This window comes from Lemur catta, chromosome 11 (assembly GCF_020740605.2).
Source record: "Lemur catta isolate mLemCat1 chromosome 11, mLemCat1.pri, whole genome shotgun sequence".
In the NCBI taxonomy this organism is placed as follows: Eukaryota; Metazoa; Chordata; class Mammalia; order Primates; family Lemuridae; genus Lemur; species Lemur catta.
This window is the reverse complement of record NC_059138.1, coordinates 14,224,046-14,241,961: the sequence shown is the minus strand read 5'-3', so window position 1 is coordinate 14,241,961 and position 17,916 is coordinate 14,224,046. Positions and strand designations below refer to the sequence as shown.

Below are 17,916 nucleotides of genomic sequence, written 5' to 3'. Positions count from 1 at the left end.
TTAGAACATTTTTTACAAAACAGTGTCACAGGCTATGACAATTCGCCCAAAAGATCCTACAAAGTAGCTGAGGCAACTGTCACTCTCCCTTCTCAAAGAAACCTTGAACAAGTCTCCTCCATTCTTGGAACCTCCTCCTCATCTGTAGAGAGGGTAGTAATATTAAAATTGATCTCACAGAATTGTTTTGAGGATCAAATAAGGTAACAATATTAATGCAATTTGCAAACAGTAAAATATTACGTGCATATTAGTTGTTAATGTTGTTACAGAAAAGCCTAAACAGAGTATGATTTTTTTTTCATGTCAACAGGCTCATCTGCACATAAAGGAGTTTTATTTGTATTGTAATAGGTTCATCCTCACAGAAGCTTCCTGATTGGTCAAAGGAACCAAAGGAGGCAAAGCCTCAATGAAATCATAAGATTTTACCCTCCCAGGCCCCAAATTACCTGGGCCAGAAATTGCTGACCAAACCCTAATCTGGAGCAACATTAAATATAATATATCCCGAGTTAAATGGTGTTCTTAGAAAATATCTTGTCTGATCTCTGTCCCCAAGACATTTCCTGCCTCTTCTGCCTTACAGTTGGGGATTGGAAACCAGACAATTTTTACTTCCTGAGTTTTCTTTTAACAAAGCTGAAAAAATAATTTTTAAGCAACAAAAATGAAAATGATCCATTTATCCTCAACTCTGCCTTCACTATGAAGGAGGATCCCCGGAGCGGGATAAAGAAAATACAGAGAAGGAAGGGAGCCTCTTCACATCCCAGCGGGGCACCAGGAGGAGGACGTGCTGACCATGGACGGCAAGAGCAACCCTGTTACAAAACACCCTCCCAGGACAGGGGCCCTTTCAACAACGAGCACAAGACACTGTTTCTGCCTCTGATGGTGGCCCAGGACTCTGTTTTTCTCTGCGTATTTTAATCAATATTCATTGACCCATAACAATCTAGCTTTCACTGTCACTCTGGCCTTGAGTGTCATCTTTTCCACTGGCTGCAGAAGCAATGACTCTGTGTATGACTGGCATAACGTTCATTTGAGCTTAGGAAAATGAGCAGTTTCAGGGAAAGAGCCAGCATCTCTGTGTGGGTAAATCAGTACACAGCTAAACTGTGGTTACTCAAATTACAGAAGGCTCTTCTAGGCCAACTGGCCTCTTTTCAAAGATGTGGCCTCAAACCATCCCATGCGCGTGTGAAATGTCTAGAACTGATTGTGGAGGTTTCTTGAAAGCTGATGCATCCAAGGAACCCTTAAGGTAAATGCAAAGTAATAAAAAGTATTTCCCAGAATATACCTTTGTTAACTTGATCTTAACCACATTCTAGTGAAAGTATATTGCAGAGGCTCCTGGGGAGGAAGGTACAGTAATAAGCCTGGAAATTCAGAGTCCAGATGGGAGCCAGGTTACCACTGGTCAAGGGCTACCTCCATGCCTACTGCTCATCCAAGGGCTTCCCAGGCACTGGGCGTGCCCAGAGTTCAGAGAGAGATCTCAGAAGCCTGAACCTAGCTCGTGCTCAGTTCTGGGGATAATGCTGTCTCTCCACAATTCCTTCAGGCCTAGAACACTCACTTCTTTCCCCAAATCAGCTCTTCCTCTAGCTTTCCCCTTTCTATTAATGGCACCAGAATTTTTCCAAATTGATGGATTCCAATATGTCATTTTTTGCTCACACTCATGCACCCACCTTTCACCGTAATGTCTAGACTCCAGAGAGCTTTTATTTTCACTCATAGTATCTCCAGAAAGGATCCCTCCTAACTACCTATTTAGGCATCAGCAATTCATTCACTCATTCATTTGTTACTGTCCCAAGCATTGGGCTAAGAGATCCATAGTGAAGTAGGAGAAAGAGTCATTTAAAGCACTTGTTATGTGACAAGAATGAAGTAAGGATTCACATCATTGCCTCTACCTAGAACCCACACTTTCTTCCTCATATTCTTCAATCATTAAACACAAGCCAGGAGACACTTCTTCCTGAAGGCCTCTCCTGAATCCACCCTCAGCTGACTTGGGTGTCTCTCCTACAGGCTTTCCAAAATGCCCATCCAGACCATCACACTGATGAGCTGTTTATGTGCCTGCTCTCCCCGGCTGGATTGTGCGCCTTGGGGAAGGGACTGTGTCATATTCATCCTGTATTCTTGGTATTTCACATAGAGCCTGGCACATCGTGTCCACTGCATATTTTTAAACGCATGAATGAATGAATAACCATAAAAGCAAAACCAGGGAAAGTTGTGGAACAGAAAAAGGGGTAAGTATTCATTTTAACTAAGGAAGTAAAGACAATTTTCATGGAGGAGATGGTATTTAAGCAAAGTATTGAAGCGTGAACAGGATTTCCAGAACTTAAAAAGATCAAGGGCTTGGGAGGAGGGGTGGTACACAGAGGATTACTTTTTAAAACCTAACTGATTCTCTCCACCTCTAATCTGTCACTTCTCTTAAAATGATCTTTTTCATACCTTACTGACTTTTTTTCTTTCCTGTTGTGAAGAACCTTCAGCGATTCCTTACTATCTAACACCATAAAATTCAGACAGGTTAGCTAACGCTCGAAGGGTCTTGCTATTATTCCCAACATTATTTTCTGACCCTAACTTCCACCTTCTGACCACTTGCTCTCTGCACAGATCAGGCCCATCTGTTCTCTGGCCCCGACGTCTTGTTTTGCATCATCTCTTCGGCTTTCCTCTTTCCTCATCCCTCACCTGGGATGCTTCTCTCCTGCATTTCTGCCACACACAGCACAACCCTGTCTTTGAAAATCCCACCTGCTACATGTGACCTCCCTTTTCCACTCCAGACCGGAATGTCTTCCCTCCCTGGAAAACTTGATTGAACCCCTCTTGTATCATTTCATCATATGCTATCATTTCACCATATTTTCTAACTGCAAGTTTACCTTCATCCTCTTATGGGGACATGGACGGTGTCCTGATGCCACATGCACAGTGTCTCAGACAAATATTCTGATAAATAAAACCCTTGAGAGCTGGAGCACTCCTCTAAGTACATACGAGGGGTTCCTTACTTTGGGCAGACACCTTGTTATTCAGCTACCAGAGGATAGAAGATATTTACAGTAGATTTAATATTTAATTCAGTGAGAAGAACGAAAACGTCTGTTATTGGTTTGGTCAAGAAATCACTGGCTTTGTTTATGTCATGAAATAAAAACATCCTACTTCCCTGTTTCGTTGACAGAATTATAGTTATAGTTCTTTTCACCACTTCCATGCATCCAGATGAAAGACATTTTTTTAACTATGTGACTAGCCCTTTAAGATAGATGCATCATTTTCACTGCTTTTGTTCTAGCTCTTGTAATTGAGGGGTTCCTCCATGCTTTCCAGCCTTCCAGGTTTTGCCCCTCATCGAATGACATCAATACAGGTCTCAAACCTGAATCATAAAAAGACCTTTAGAGGGACAGAGGCTCAGCGCTCCATGTAAAGGAGTGACCTCGGCACACACAACAGGCTGCAGGTCATGGAGAATCCATCACCTAACCTTTCCCAGCCTCTGTTCTTCTGTGTCCCACTGTTGGATGTCCAAGCTTGACAGCGAATGCTTTCCAATGGGAAACTGTAGCAGGAGTTTTTTCCCATCCTTCGGTCCCTATTGTATGTTCAGCTGCGCTGGAGCTAGCTGCTAATCAAAGCCAGAGACTCTCATACACAAACAAACCCCTCATTGTGGCCTCCCCCAGAGCTGGAACACAGCAATCCAACAAACAATTTAGTCAGGTGATAGCAGGCTGGAGGAACAGACAGAGCCACCCCTAGACCCCCTCCCTCCTGCCTGCACGCCGCCGGTCCCCTTCCCCAGCACGGGCATGTTGAACCACCAGGCCAGGCAATCTGGTGCTTGAGAAAACAATGGGAATGAAACAATATGCAGTAATATGTAATCAAGGAGGGCTAGTCTAACAACGGCATTCTTTATCCAAGGGACTGTATTCTTCTGATTGTAATGAGGTAGAAATAGATGACATAGCATGAGAGCATGTTCCTAGATGCTGGCTGAGGGGAAGAATGGAGTGAACCAAAATATCTTCAAAGACTCATTGGGTCCTTGTCATTGGATAGGGGGATAGAGGTAGAAGAGCATGATGTTGATGAGGTTTGTGTTTAGAAATATTTGGGCTGCAGTTTCAGTTCTACTTCTTGCTGGCTTGTAATCCTGGGCAAGTTACTACTTGAGACTCAGTTTCCCTCATTTAGGATAGGGCTGTTGGCAGCATTTATCCCAGCACTGAATGTAAAGTTCTAGTACTGTGCTGCCCGCCACATAGAAAGCACTCAGTAAATGTTAGCTATTTATTATTAGTGGTGAATTGTGCTCAGAAAAAAAAAAGGATGATAATAGTAAGAAAAGAAAGCAAGGACTTCAGCTTCTACAAGTAGCTGGTGATAAGGTACAAAGTCTCCTCCTTGCCCCTGGCAACTCCTAGGAACAATACCTTGGAAGGGCTAGCAGGTCTTGGATTCTGACTCACTGCCATGGGTCCTCGGAACACAGCAAGGGAAGCTGGGGCTGCTAATGGCTAGTGTGAAGGTGGGGTAGAAGACATGTCTTCATATGATAGCAGGAGGCTGGGCTCCAGGTACCAGAGATTGATAATGGGAATATCCTCTGAGTACAAAGAATAAGAAAGTGATTTCTCATGTCACAATTTTTGGCTGGGGCACCCAGTTAATGTCAAATCTTGCCAGGGTTGGTGGAGGACCAGAGGTGGGGTGGGGGGTGGAACCTAGGGAAAGGTTACTGCAGTGCTATGCAAAAGCAAACATGGACTGGGCACATACTACCTGCCAGTTGCTACTCAGGCAGTTGTAAAGTGAAAGAACTAAACACATTAAGGTATCAGCAAAGTAGAAACAATGAGGTTCAGTGACAAGATATGTGGCCACTGAAACTCATCATCAATACAGTGACTGCCTTCAAATATAAAAGATCAGTGATGCCAGATGACTTAGCAATTGAAGTAGCTTCCTATGGACCTCCCAATGGACATAATGCCAGTTAGATGTGATCTTGAAAGATGCATCATAAGGCCTGCAGATTTACTCTAGAAAACACCAATTAATATTTCTATGCCTATTCTTTCTAATATGTACCTTAAATGTACCTCGGTTGCACATGACCCTCCTCCCTGGGTATTCCCTCATCTTCATTTTGGTAGAAGTCACAGTTATTGGATATACCACATGTTTGGTCCATACTTCCTTGCCAGATTTCTCTCCTCTTCCAATTCAGAGTTTCGTGGCTTCTCTGTGGGTCTAAATGACACTCCAATCTCACTGCAGTAATATGGGGTATAATATTAATAGATATAAACATCTAAAAATTCTCAAAAGACAAAGTGTGATTTTGCTTAAATGCCAAGAATACAGATAAACAATCCCACGTCACGTTAGATGAACAAAGAAATCTATTTCTGTTTAAGGAAAACAGTCTCTAATACTAAGGCTGTCCTCACTGGAGAATTATTCAAACTGCTTTAGGAAGAGAAGTTATGCCTCCTCCTGTCCTATACTTCTCAATTTCTGTTGCTCAAGTTCTAATGGATGACAATGACGAAACTGGCTACACCTTAGTGTGAACTTGGAAATCAGCTAAGGAAGGGGTTGATTTGAGATGAGAAGAAGAAAAGAGAATAATGTTTGTTCTGCAAAATAAAATTGGACTTTTTAACAGAAATACCCAAGGCTAAACTTTTTTCTGAATTGAAACAAGATGTTTAATGTTACACATTGCAACTGGTAAACAGCAGTTAAGGCAGAAAACCAACCCAGGAAGCTAGAAGGCATGAGAGCAGCTACACTCTGGGCTGAAGGGACCCTGCTGTGCTCCAGCCCGTGAAAGGAGCCTCTTAGCCTCCTCCGGGTGAGGAGGACACTGGTGGAAACAATGAGTTAGAGGGTGGGCAGCCTGATGAAAGGGTTGACTCCAGGAACCAGACTGTCCAGCTTAGGGGCCTGCATCCAAGATTGCTCAGGGCCTATTTCAGGCAGGAACTCCTCACTCTCATCTGATAGTGCTTTGGTCTTCAAACACTTCCCTGGAGAAGAGCAAGGATGGGACAGGGTTCCTCCACAGAGCTAGATGGACTATATGGGATTTTTATGGCAAGAGGCGCCTGGAGCCCAGGAGATGTAGAAAGAAAACAAGGCAAATCCACCCCGGAGGAGTCTCCTAAGGAACACGACCACGGCTGGGTGGCCCAAAGGACCCAGTAGTCCCTCCGTGGTGGAGGAAGCCTTGATGCTACCTCACAGAATTTTCTATGAGGTCTGGAGTTTCCCTCTCCAGGTATAGGGCTGCTTTTCTTGGATGTTTTCCCTAAGGCCTCTGTTTAAATTCGCTTCTATTTTTTGTCTTCTTGGTCCTGATGTCTTTGAAGTTAAAGGCTCTCTCGTTTAACCTCTTATGAGAGAACATCACTGGATGAGAAGTTAGGAACCCACAGAGTTAGCCTGCTTTTTGGAAATGTAGCTCTGTTTAGATAGAAATTGCTAGAAATCCACATCTACCCACTTACTCCTACCAAATTGCTTTCGATCTACTCCAAACCAAATTCATTTATGATGCCCTTGAAGTACATCTTTCAAATCCCCAGATACCACCTATCAGAAGGCAAACTCTGTGGTTCCCTAACCATCAGACTAAGACCACTATTGGAAAAGGCTAAAAATCACTTCAGGCTGACCTTGGTGGGAATCCCAATACTGGCATGGACACCAAAAGCGTTTGACTCTCACCCCTGCTCTGTGATCAGAAATATGGTTCTCAAACCCAAATTGGATCTGACTCACTTTAAACTAGAGCCAATTGTTCACGAGTCATTCCAAATAATAACAGAACAAATAAATAACTCCCCGAAGGGTGCCAATTCCTGGAGCAACATGCATCAAAGAGGTTTGCTGGTCCTGCAGTGCGGCAGGCCCATTCCCCGGGGCCCAGAGCAGCTCACAAGTTTCCTTGGCTCCTGGGACCAGCTAAGGGGTTAGATCAGACCTGGGTGGGACCAGGCAGCTGTGTCTTCCCGGGGGAGACTTTTACCCCCAGACATATGGAAGGGTCCTCTAGGGTAAGAATGAAAGGCAATGTGTACTCAGCTTGGTCTTGAATTGGCACACAGTAAATTCCTCAGGATTATTCATTCCCATCCAAACAACACATCCTTTTCTGGGACAAAGATCTCTGTTTATTTGTTTGCTTCATGGGATATTTGTTTGTTTGCATTTTTCCAGTTCCTGCTCTTTAATGAGAGTCCATAAGATTAACGTACTTAGCTTTTTTTTATGATTCCAATTTACCCATATCAAGCTAAATAAATTGAATTGCCATCTTAATTGGCTCATTTAGTAGAAACAAATGCACATGTTAACATGCATATAGCTGTTAAAAATATTTCATGCATCAATTATAATGCTGATAAAAAGCAGGATACTCAATTATGCATATAACTTTTAAAAAATTACACCAGAAAACAACAAAGGTATGTCAAAGTGCTAATAGTGGTACCTATTTTGAGGATTACGAGTTTTTTGAAAATTTTGAATATCTTGTACCATGAACATATATTTTTCTAGAATGAAAAAAAAATAATGTGTTTCTTCAGGTAAATTTGTGTTTTCCCAATAACAAACATAATAAAAAAAAATCATTATTTTTCATATGGTTACAATTAATCAACCTTTTCACAAGTTTGACATGCATTGAGCTATAGTTGAGACTCTGCATATTCCCAGAGACATTATTCAATAATGAAATGTATATTGTAAATAAGAAAAGAGGATGGAAAGAAAGGCCTTATTTTATTGTTTCAAGATTTAAGCACATACACCTGTTAAAAATAATCTAATAAACTATCTGCTTTCTTTCCTAGAGCAGCTTCAGGCTTCTCATTTGAACCCTTTAAAACATATCTAAAGAAATGCATTGCACACAGAAGGTAATATTTTTTGTAATAATATTTTCTGAAGAATTAAGTTGACCCTTGAAGGTTCTTCCAAGTTGTAAGATATTTTTTAAGCCAAAGATCTGATGTTCTTATGCTCGTAAATGAAGGCCACTTTATGTTAAAACCTCAGAGATGATTCTGGTCTTATCAATAATGATGGCATGTCTAGATCTTGAAAATGTTGCATTCTCAGCAAATAAGGAAGGCCATTATGAAAATATCGTTCTAAAGTTTTGTATGGTTTCTGCCACAGATTGGATGTTTATCCCCTCCAAATCTCTTGCTGAGATCTGATGCCCAATATTGGGGGTAGGCCTAATTGAAGGTGTTTGGGTCATTGGTGACGGATCCCTCATGAACAGATTAATGTCCTCCCTGGTGGGGGAGGGGGTGCATGAGTTCCCACCCCCTTACTTCCCATTAGAGCTGCCTGTTCAAAAAAGCCCCCCAACCTTGCTTCCTCTCTATGTGATGGTGGCTCCCTTTCACCTTCTGCCATGAATGGAAGCAGCCCAAGGCCTTCACCAGATGCCCAGTCTTGAACCATCCAGCCAGCAGAATCGTGAGTCAAATAAACCTCTATTTTTCTTATAAATCACTCAGCCTCAGGTACTCCTTTGTAGGCAACATAAAACAGACTAAGACAGTTTCTATCTGTTCTAGCCTGAGTGAAGATTTTCTCTGTGACCTAAAATTGTTACCAAGAGATGTTCCTTATTGATTAAACTTGGGCTCTGAGGCAAAAAGCCCTGGCTCTTTCTCTGGGCAGACCAGTGTCTTTGAGGAAGTCACACAGATCTGTACTCTTGCCCATTATGGTATGGAAGGGGACACTCAAATGGAGTAATAGATGTTAAAACCCTAAAAGGAATACTCTAATGCAAAGAAAACATATTATAGTATACCCTTTTCATATTAAGAATGATGTTTCCTGAACACTTTTCACTAGCTTTTACAGCAAGTTAGGTGAGCCACATTTGGGTCACTGAAGCACTGGCAAGGCGGTGGCCCAAGTGCCACACCTGGCTGGGAGCCTTTATGCCTAAGGGAGCTTCAGTCAATTGAATAGCAAATCAGGTGGTGTCTACAACTTTCTGTCATAAATAATCAAACTTTGTAAATATTATTTGGACATGAAGATATTAAGTGTGTACAGCTTTTTCATGTAGCACAAAGCATTACTACCAATGACCATCATAGCTTTCTATGAAGCTGTGGATACTGTGATTGGACAGTTCTGATCCCTCTCCTGCTCCCTCCAGTTTGTTGAACTACTAAACTATTGCGGCTTGCTACTCAAAGTGTGGTCCCCAAGCCAGCAGCACTGCTGTGACCTGGGTAGAAATGCAGACTCTGTGAGTCCACTGGAGACCTGTGGAACCAGAATCTGCATTTTGGCAGCATCGCCGGCAACAAGAATGCACATTACAGTTCGAGAAGCACAGCTATCCTGGAACACAGTGCTGCAAGCCAATTGTTAAGGCCGAATGTAAGGAGAATAACCAGTTGAAAAATTTGGTGCATATCCTTTAAGACGCTTGAGAAGGAACTATAATACAACATTTAGTAAAAGAAGTCGTGACTGTTTAAATTAGCCTTATTTAGGATTGCCTTCTCACTTTTTTTTTTTTTTTTTTACTATGACTCAGATTTCCTTTTCTTCATTCCTGTCACGCTTCTTTCCTCCTCCTCGCTCCATCAGGTCAAACTTACCTTGAGGCATCTTAGGCAATCTCTGGGTGTCCTGAGAAAATGACAATGACAAGGACAGTAGCAGAACTGAGAAACAAGAAAGGCAGAAGTTGCCCCACTGACTTTATAAACAGCAGTTCATGTTTCGTCTAACAGTTTACAGTTTACAAACGTTGCGTCATGACCATTTACCTTCACCACCAACCTGTGAGGTGGGCAAAGCAGGGAACATCACCATTTCCAACTGAGAGCTGAAAAACCAAAGGTTTCAGGAGATTCAGTGACATATTCAGCAACCCCACACCAAAAAACAGGCAGAACAGCGGAAAAGTACTGGTTCCTGAATCAGAACCTTAACTCCTCCCTCTGGACTGAAACCTCCATCAGCAGGGTCAGAGAGGACACACATACAAGCATCACTAAGGTCAGCAATGAGGCAGCTGCACCTTTCATGGGAGCCCCCGGGATGCAAAATGCTCTCCTAGACCTTATGAGAAAGCTCAAGGTCAAACAGTCTGAATGGGCAACTTTATATGCCACACCCCTCAGGTCTTGAGCATAATCACATGTTCTGTGTATTTCTTTTCAGAAAAAAAAAAAGTTTTCAATTTGCATTTAGAAAGAAGGGACAGAATGGTCTGAGAGTGTGGAGAGGAGAGGCCTTTTAAGAAGCAGGAAGTCTCAGCTTGTATGTTTCCTGGAGAAGCAAACTGGGATGAGAAATAAGAGAGGACTTGCATTTGGTGCTCATGCACCATAATCATCATTTTCATCATCCTCATCAAACACTTCCAGCAATCAGACTTCAGCGTTCAATATTTCGCATTTACTTGCTCGATCAACATTCATATGTCAATCCTAGAAGGTAAGTCTGTGGCCCCATGTTAGAGACAAGGAAACTGAAATGAGAAAGACCACAGTATTTGCTCATGGTCACACAGCTAGTAAGAAGTGTAGCTAGTGGTTTATACTTTTTCTTTGACCTTGGAGCTCATCTATTGGGCCATTAGGGCTAAAGTTTCCAAGGGATCATCTGTATCCAGAGGCCCTGTTGGCTGTCCAGGTACCTTGATTCCACCTCTTAAATTGGAACCTCTGAAGACGGGCCCCAGGCGTGTGGCAGACAGACATGACTCCAGTCAATCTGGCTGACACTGAAGATGGAACCACTGCTCTAGGTTGTTTGGCCTCTTACAGTACGTACACTGGGTTTTAGGTTTGATGTGAGAGGCAACTGGGAGATAAAAGCAGTAGAGAGGAGAAAACCCAAACTAGGAATTTTAAGACTTTTTTTCACATCTGTATGTCATTTGTTGAAGCCACCTTGACTTCTCTAAGCCTGAGTTTCTGTATCAATTTTTAAAAATCCTACTCAGTCTACCTGAGTAGAGTTGTTATAAAAATATCATGGAAAAATAAATGTGAAAAATTCTGAAAAGTAAAGGCCTTATAACTACATTGGGATTATAATGAAAATAATACTTCAAGTGATCAATCTTGTAGCTTTGAATAATATGGTTTGTTAAAGAAGGGGCAGGGGTTTCTCTCTCCATTCTGGAGGTGGCCTTGAGTCAGAAACCATGAAAAGTTTAAAGTGATCAAGGTGCAGTATGATTAGGAAGACACTTTAGAAAACTGGCCAACCTATACAACTTTGGGAATGAAGGAAGTGAAGGAAAGAGAGCTGGAGAGGCTTCTGGAGGTTTGAGGTTGAGAATGATGAGGGTGCTTGGGCTGAAACAGGAAATTGGCACCAGGTGATGTTTAGTAAGGCAAAGGGATTACTTGCGGGGGAAGGGGAAGACAGCTGGCCCAGGTGATTGTATCATGATGGGCAAAGAGAACGAATGGCATTTTTTGGCACATTCACCAGACATTTATTGGGTATCTTCAATGGTCCTATGCCAAATATTCTAGGGTTCTTGAGATGAATGAGAGGAGGTGCATATCAGGGGTGCATGGTGGGGTGGAGCTGCTATTAATGCTAAGTCATTACGAGAAAGGGAGAGCCTAAATTACTGCAAGGGCTGATGGGAAGGCTTAAAAGAAAATAGGAGGGGAGAAGTACAGCTCCACCTAGTCGGAGGATTTGCCTCGGAAAACCAGCTTTCTTTGCTTTCTTTCCCTCCATGTAGATGTTTTCACTGAAGGGCAGTCACCTCATGTCTAGTATAAATTTTGCTGAAAAGAACACTTAGGCCATGCCTTTAAAATTACATTTATTCTAAATAAACTAAAACCGACTTCTTAAGATATCACTTCCAATAATTTTTTCTCCTCTGTCGCAAATGTGAAACGAAAATATGAAGGAATTGAAAGTTCAATTTCTCTTCCAGAATAAACCACATGAAAGCAACAAAAAAATAATGCTTTTGAAATAAATATTGAGTACCATTTAGTGTTCAGTACATTCCACTTTGCTTTTTCTCATAAAAATGTGATCCCATTGTTACTGGAACTGATTAGGACAAAAATCACACATATCTTACTGTAACTTACATTGCAGTAATTAGTAATTCTTACATATACATTGGGTAGATCAGAAGCTGAATGAAGACATATTTATCTTCTCAGCCCCTATCAGACTATGTGACATGTGGTATGGCAGTCACTGTCATAGGAATCTGTTAGGGATAAAAATAAAGTAACAAGTCCTTTACTTCAATCTCCTTCCCCAAATACAGTTGTGCCCAAATGATTCCCTTCAGTATTTATTTAAAAAAAAATAAAAATGTTAGTCTACAGCACAGTGGAGAGAATGGGGAGATTTGAGAGTTTTCCCAAGGAAACTTGGAGTTGAAGCTCAAAGAAGAGTTGTGACAATATCGAGGCATTTTCAGAAACAGAGAGAAAATTGAAATATTTGGAAATGAAATTCCATATTTGGAAATTGAGGGAGAAAAAGCAAAAAAAAAAAAAAAGATGGAAAAAAAGTAAACAAAAAAATTGGAAAAAATTAAGGTAACAATATGAGAAAAAGGAAGAAAAACATGAAGCCATTGGTTTGATGGAATGACCTGTGACTTTTCAAGTATTTTTTCCAGAGATAGGTGGGAGTATAATGGATTTTAATTGTTTGAGATCTCCTTTAAATACATGTCTAACAAAGAATTTCACAAGTTAGTACCACTTACCAAACACAAAGTGTTTAAAATTGTAAAACTGTGAATACCTACAGAAAAGAAACTATGTCATATTTCTTAAATATGCTACATTGTCCAGCACAGCATTAGGCATCCAACATACACATAGTAAATATTGTTAAATTGACCAGCCATAGCAGAAGAATTGTATTGTTGGGACAGGACCCAGAAGTGTGTGATGGAGGTGAGTAACTCTAGCTGAGCTCCTACATTGAAGTTGGGGAGTTGGAAGGAGAATTAAGTCAATATTGGTTGCAGCAACGAAAGTGTAAGCTGACCTTAATTTAGCCAGGGTCTGAATCAGAAAAAGGAAAAATCTGGCTGAGTAGGTAGAGAGCTCACTGGCGCTGAAAACAGATTTGAATGGACCAGGTAAGAAAAATGTCAAAATGTCAGCTAGCAAGGTTCAACCTTCCATGAATGCCAAGATATGAGCAGATATTCCTGAAATATACGCAATCATATGAGGAGGGAATCGGCCAAGACATTCTCAGACCTGTTGGATGGGAAATAAGAGCAACTGTCTTAATAAAAGGGAGAAATGAGAGCGAGAAGGGAAAATTTGGTAAGTGTAAACGTTGCAAGAAATGAGAACAGAGGGTTTGAGACACAACGTGATATTTGTGTTTTAAAATGATGTTTTGGTTTTCGCTAAGAGCAAGTCTTAGAATCAAGACCCAATTATCAGTTACAATGACTCACTTCTTTCAATATTAATATACTGCAATAAGATTTTTTTTTTTTGGTTATACTATGTATGTAGTTAAAAAAACATAAGAATTCTGCTTTTGGAAAACCTATCATGACATTTTTTTTTTCCATCTGAGATGTCACTTTCTCTAAACCTACTATAAAGATATGGCTCAAAAAATAAAGCCCAGAAGAAATTAATTTTTATTTCTCAAAATATCTTAGGCAATAATGATTCACTGTATTCCTTGCCTACCCTTAAGAAATAGAGATTTGTGGTGAATGTGATCTATGTAATTAAATCCACAACATTATCATAATTATGATACCCTCAGATAATGTTGCATCATAGCCACTCTTTTAAGCCATCACACCAGAACTTTTTACATCTTATTTACTAAATGCTAAAATAGGGAGGGAAAAAAAGGCTAGTTAAATTTTACAATCTTGAAATACTGTAAATGAAATGAAAACTATGCCGCATAGAAGACTGGCTTGAAGTAGACGGGAAAATGGCCAGTGGGTGGAAACTTGAATTGGCCATAAACATCAAGAATGGAGGACAACTTTCCAAACTGAGGCCATGGGCAAAGTTCCACTCAAGCCAACTGACTCTGGATGGAAAAAGGCAGGTCCAGCTCACAAAAAGAAGGTCCATATCTGAATATTATTTTACCTCCCCTCCCGGGGCAATGACATGGCCTTGTGCCAGGAGGAGACAAAAACTCTTTGATTATTCATTAGGATAGCAGCCAGGGAAGGAAACATTCCTCACCCATATGGAGAAGACAAGCTCAGCATCACCAGCAAAGTGACAGAACAAAGGTTGGAGAGCTCTATCCAGTCTGACCTCTAGGGCAAGCAGACCTTAAACTGAGCTGAAGTGCATGCAGGGGTAGAGTTCATCTGCCATCTGCTCACTCTGGGCGGTCTCAATTTGGACATTACCTCCAGGAGAGAAGTCAAGGACAACTTTGTTCATCACTATGCCACCAGATTAAAAAGCATAAGTGTTTCGAGAACTGAATTTATATTCTGAATTCTGACTTCTGGCCTTTAATCTACCGCTAGTGCATCACACCATTTTGAACAAGCCAGCTAAATTCACTTTCCTGGAAAAACTTTGAATAGTAATAAGAACACCACATCAACAATAGGAATATAATTAGAATTCACGTAAGAATGTCATGTAAGTGAGAAAGCAAGAGTTATCCTCAAAGGAAAATTAAACATTTAAACTTAAAATATTTTATTTCTAACATTGATTTTTTTTTTGAAAAAAGCAATTAAACTATCTGGGGATCTTATTTCTCTCATGTTATTTTCCATAACCAGGTTTTGTGAAAACTCAAAGCCATTGGCTTTACTGGACTGAAAAAAAAATGCCCATTAAAAAGAAATGCAGGTCTTGCTACGTGTTGCTATGTGTGAAGATCAAATAAGGCACATGGGAACTTTCAATAAATTACTAAATTTATTATTCCAAATCTCATGGAAAGAAGTGTAGGAAGACAGAGAATTTTATATGATACATATGCTAGACTCTATAAATATATTTTATTATTCTCATTCCCCATAATACCTCATTTAAAGTCGGATAATTAAAAAGTCATGTAGTAACAGTAGTTTCATTTCTCTCACAGCTGTAGCTTTGAGAACATTTGTATCCACAGCAAACAGCTGGAACACAGAACCTAATGTGGCTATGTGCTTCAGGTGTGTGTTCCTCATAGAGGCTTTTCACTAAATGAGGGAAAAAATGTCCTAAAGAGAGTCTGTGAGCAGTAGCAAAGGAACCTTCAATTTAAAGTACAATTAGAGACCTTAAAGCACAAAAGTTTCTTAAAGCACAAAAGAATGGCATTAGAGTTTTTAAAAGTAAAACATTTTTTTTAATTTCATCTTCTAATTTAAATGAGAAAATATAAATGTTGACAGTCTGAAATAACTCAAGTCCCAAAGGAGGGAAAAGGATAATATCCACTCTAATTTCCTTTGAATTTAACTAGATTATAAATGTTTTTAATGATTTGGTCTTTAAAGTGCATAATTTACTTACAAAGGAGCATAATGAAGATGAAAAATACAAGCTTTGTTTTCTGTATTAGGAGACTTCTCTTTTGTTTCACTCCCGTTACCTTTTAATATTTCTACATATCAATTCATTCCCAGATGGTCAAGGCACTAAAATGGGCTCTGCTGTTTCATCAATTCCACATTTGCCTAGGATCCTCAAATTGCTTCATTATGTTATTAATGCAAAAGCTCTTTTTGGTAGTTCCTAAATCTCCTCCCAGGCCTTTCCCTCCAACACATACACACACACACACACACACCACCCCTTTCTCAAGCTGCTGATAACCCTTAAAATGAGAGGTGCTAAAAGACAAGAACTTTGATATTCCCTCACATTCTCTCCTCTTAGGCCCCGCCACCCCAATACTATTTTCTCACTGTATCCCCAAACTTACAAAGCAGCTCTTAACAGAGACAGGGGTGTGTTAACAATAGACTGTAAGTAAACTCTGTGTGTGTTCTGTGTTTGTGTGTGTGTGGTGTTGTATTACAGAGAAAGGTTGTGTGTGTGTGTGTGTGTGTGTGTGTGTGTGTTAAGGAGAGAGGAAGTTCAAAGTTTTGTGTATTAAATAAGGAAGAAGTAGAATACATTCCTCGCAAAAAATATTGTCTTAACTTATTAGAAACAACAACTCAAACTCTGAGTATCTGGCAAATTAGTAACCAATATACCCTACGTTAAGTGGGTGAAATTAAAAGTTTAAGTGCCTTTGTACAGGGCAGTTCTTAAAAATTAGCATTCCAATGAAAGACTGCATTCAAGGTGTGTCTTTTAGACTTCGGACTCAACCATTTCTGGAACCATTCCTGGTTGTCAGCCAGGACAAGGAGTGCCAGCAAGGATGCTCGATGTCAGCGAGCACTGGCACGAACAAGCTCCCACATCTTACCTAGAAGTGCCAGGCACAGTCATCAAGCCCTGGGGCATTCAATCAGAGAATGCGAGAAAGGGTAGGAAAAGGAGAACTGCTTGCTCAGGCCGCCTTACTTTCTCCCTTCACTACCCAGCCGCGGACACACCTACTACAGCTCCAGGTTGTACAAAGAGCAAAGCTGCGCTCTCCAGCCCGGCCCGGCGCGCTGTGCAGCTGGTAGCTGGAACACCTTCCGCATGCCCGCTTGCCATCGCAGGAGCTTTTTTCCTCCCCGTCCCCTAAGCACGCCCTACCTAACCTGACCCGACTCCCCCAGATACGCGTCCGTTTGCCCCCGGAGCGAGTCCGGGTCCAAAGCAGCCCTAACAGCGAAGACACGAGCGGCGTCTCTCCCCCTCTGCGGGCACAGGCAAAGTGGCGACCCCGCGGAGAAGCCGCCGTCCCCTGGCACTCACTTGGAGTTGCAGATGTCCTCTCGGGGCCGGGCTGCCTCGGCGGCGAGGGGCGAGGTCTGCGGCGGCGAGCGCGGCACGCGGCTCCCGAGGCTCCTGCCCGGCGGCTGCGCTCTCCCCGCCGTCCGGACCGCGGACTCGCCGGGCTCTGCCTTCCCCTCCCTGCGCTCTCGGGCTCTCTTGGCGGGAGTTTTGGACGGGAAGGCGGGGAAGCCGCTCCTGCCTGGGACTCGGTTAAGCCCTGGCAGGGAGGGAACGGAAGGGAAGTGCCGCGTGGGAGGGATGAGCGGAGCGCGCGGGGGGAGAGCGCGCTGCACGCGGGAGCTGATTGGGGCGCTTATTAAGAGCAGGAGACTCCAGGGGCAGTCTCGCCCCGCGGAGCAAGGAAACGGATTTGAACCAAGGGGCCGGGGGTGGGAGCGTTGTTTTGTTTTCAGCAGACAGACGGACCATGATATTTCTTTTCCAAACTCTATGCATGGTCTGTTCCTCAGTTGGCTACATACCGTCTCAAATGGACAATTGATGGCATTTTAGATTATAGTTTGGGCCCCACGCAATTCTTAAAATGATATTCAGGATGAAAAGCAAGCTCTTCAAAAGGAACCGCTCCTTCCTCCCACAAACGCCCTCCCTACACACAGCTGCAGGTACCTCAGCTGTCAGCTCCATCTCACCTGCACAGCATAAAATGTGCAAAGCACTTTCCCTCAATTGTCACAAAGAGTGACAGATGCCTGAGAGTTGCCAATTAAGTGCCATTTTCCTTTAGGGGGCTCTTTCCCTTTTTGGCTTCCTTGGTGTCTTTAGTGACCTATTTAGTTACATGCCTTTGGCACCCAAGAAGTTAGGAGATTGATCAATGTAGATCAAACTCTGAGGTTTGTAAAACTCAAAGGCTGGGCTTCATAGCTTTCTGGAATTTCCATGTCATTCCATTGAGGAAAGACACTAACGTAATATATGTAGGATGAAGTCGCACATAGATTAATAT

At 41.8% G+C, this 17,916-nt stretch overlaps 1 protein-coding gene across 2 annotated transcripts in view; it reads right to left on the bottom strand.

Moving 5' to 3' along the window:
* Positions 1-17,211, bottom strand: part of PTN (pleiotrophin) — a 102,501-nt gene extending 85,290 nt beyond the window's left edge. The window contains exon 1 of one of the 2 annotated variants that reach the window (XM_045564432.1): positions 16,926-17,211. The gene's annotated coding sequence lies outside the window, so the exon portion shown is untranslated. The remainder of the gene's footprint in view (positions 1-16,925) is intronic. The other variant, XM_045564430.1, reaches the window with a different exon arrangement.
* Between the last annotated feature and the right edge of the window lie 705 nt (positions 17,212-17,916).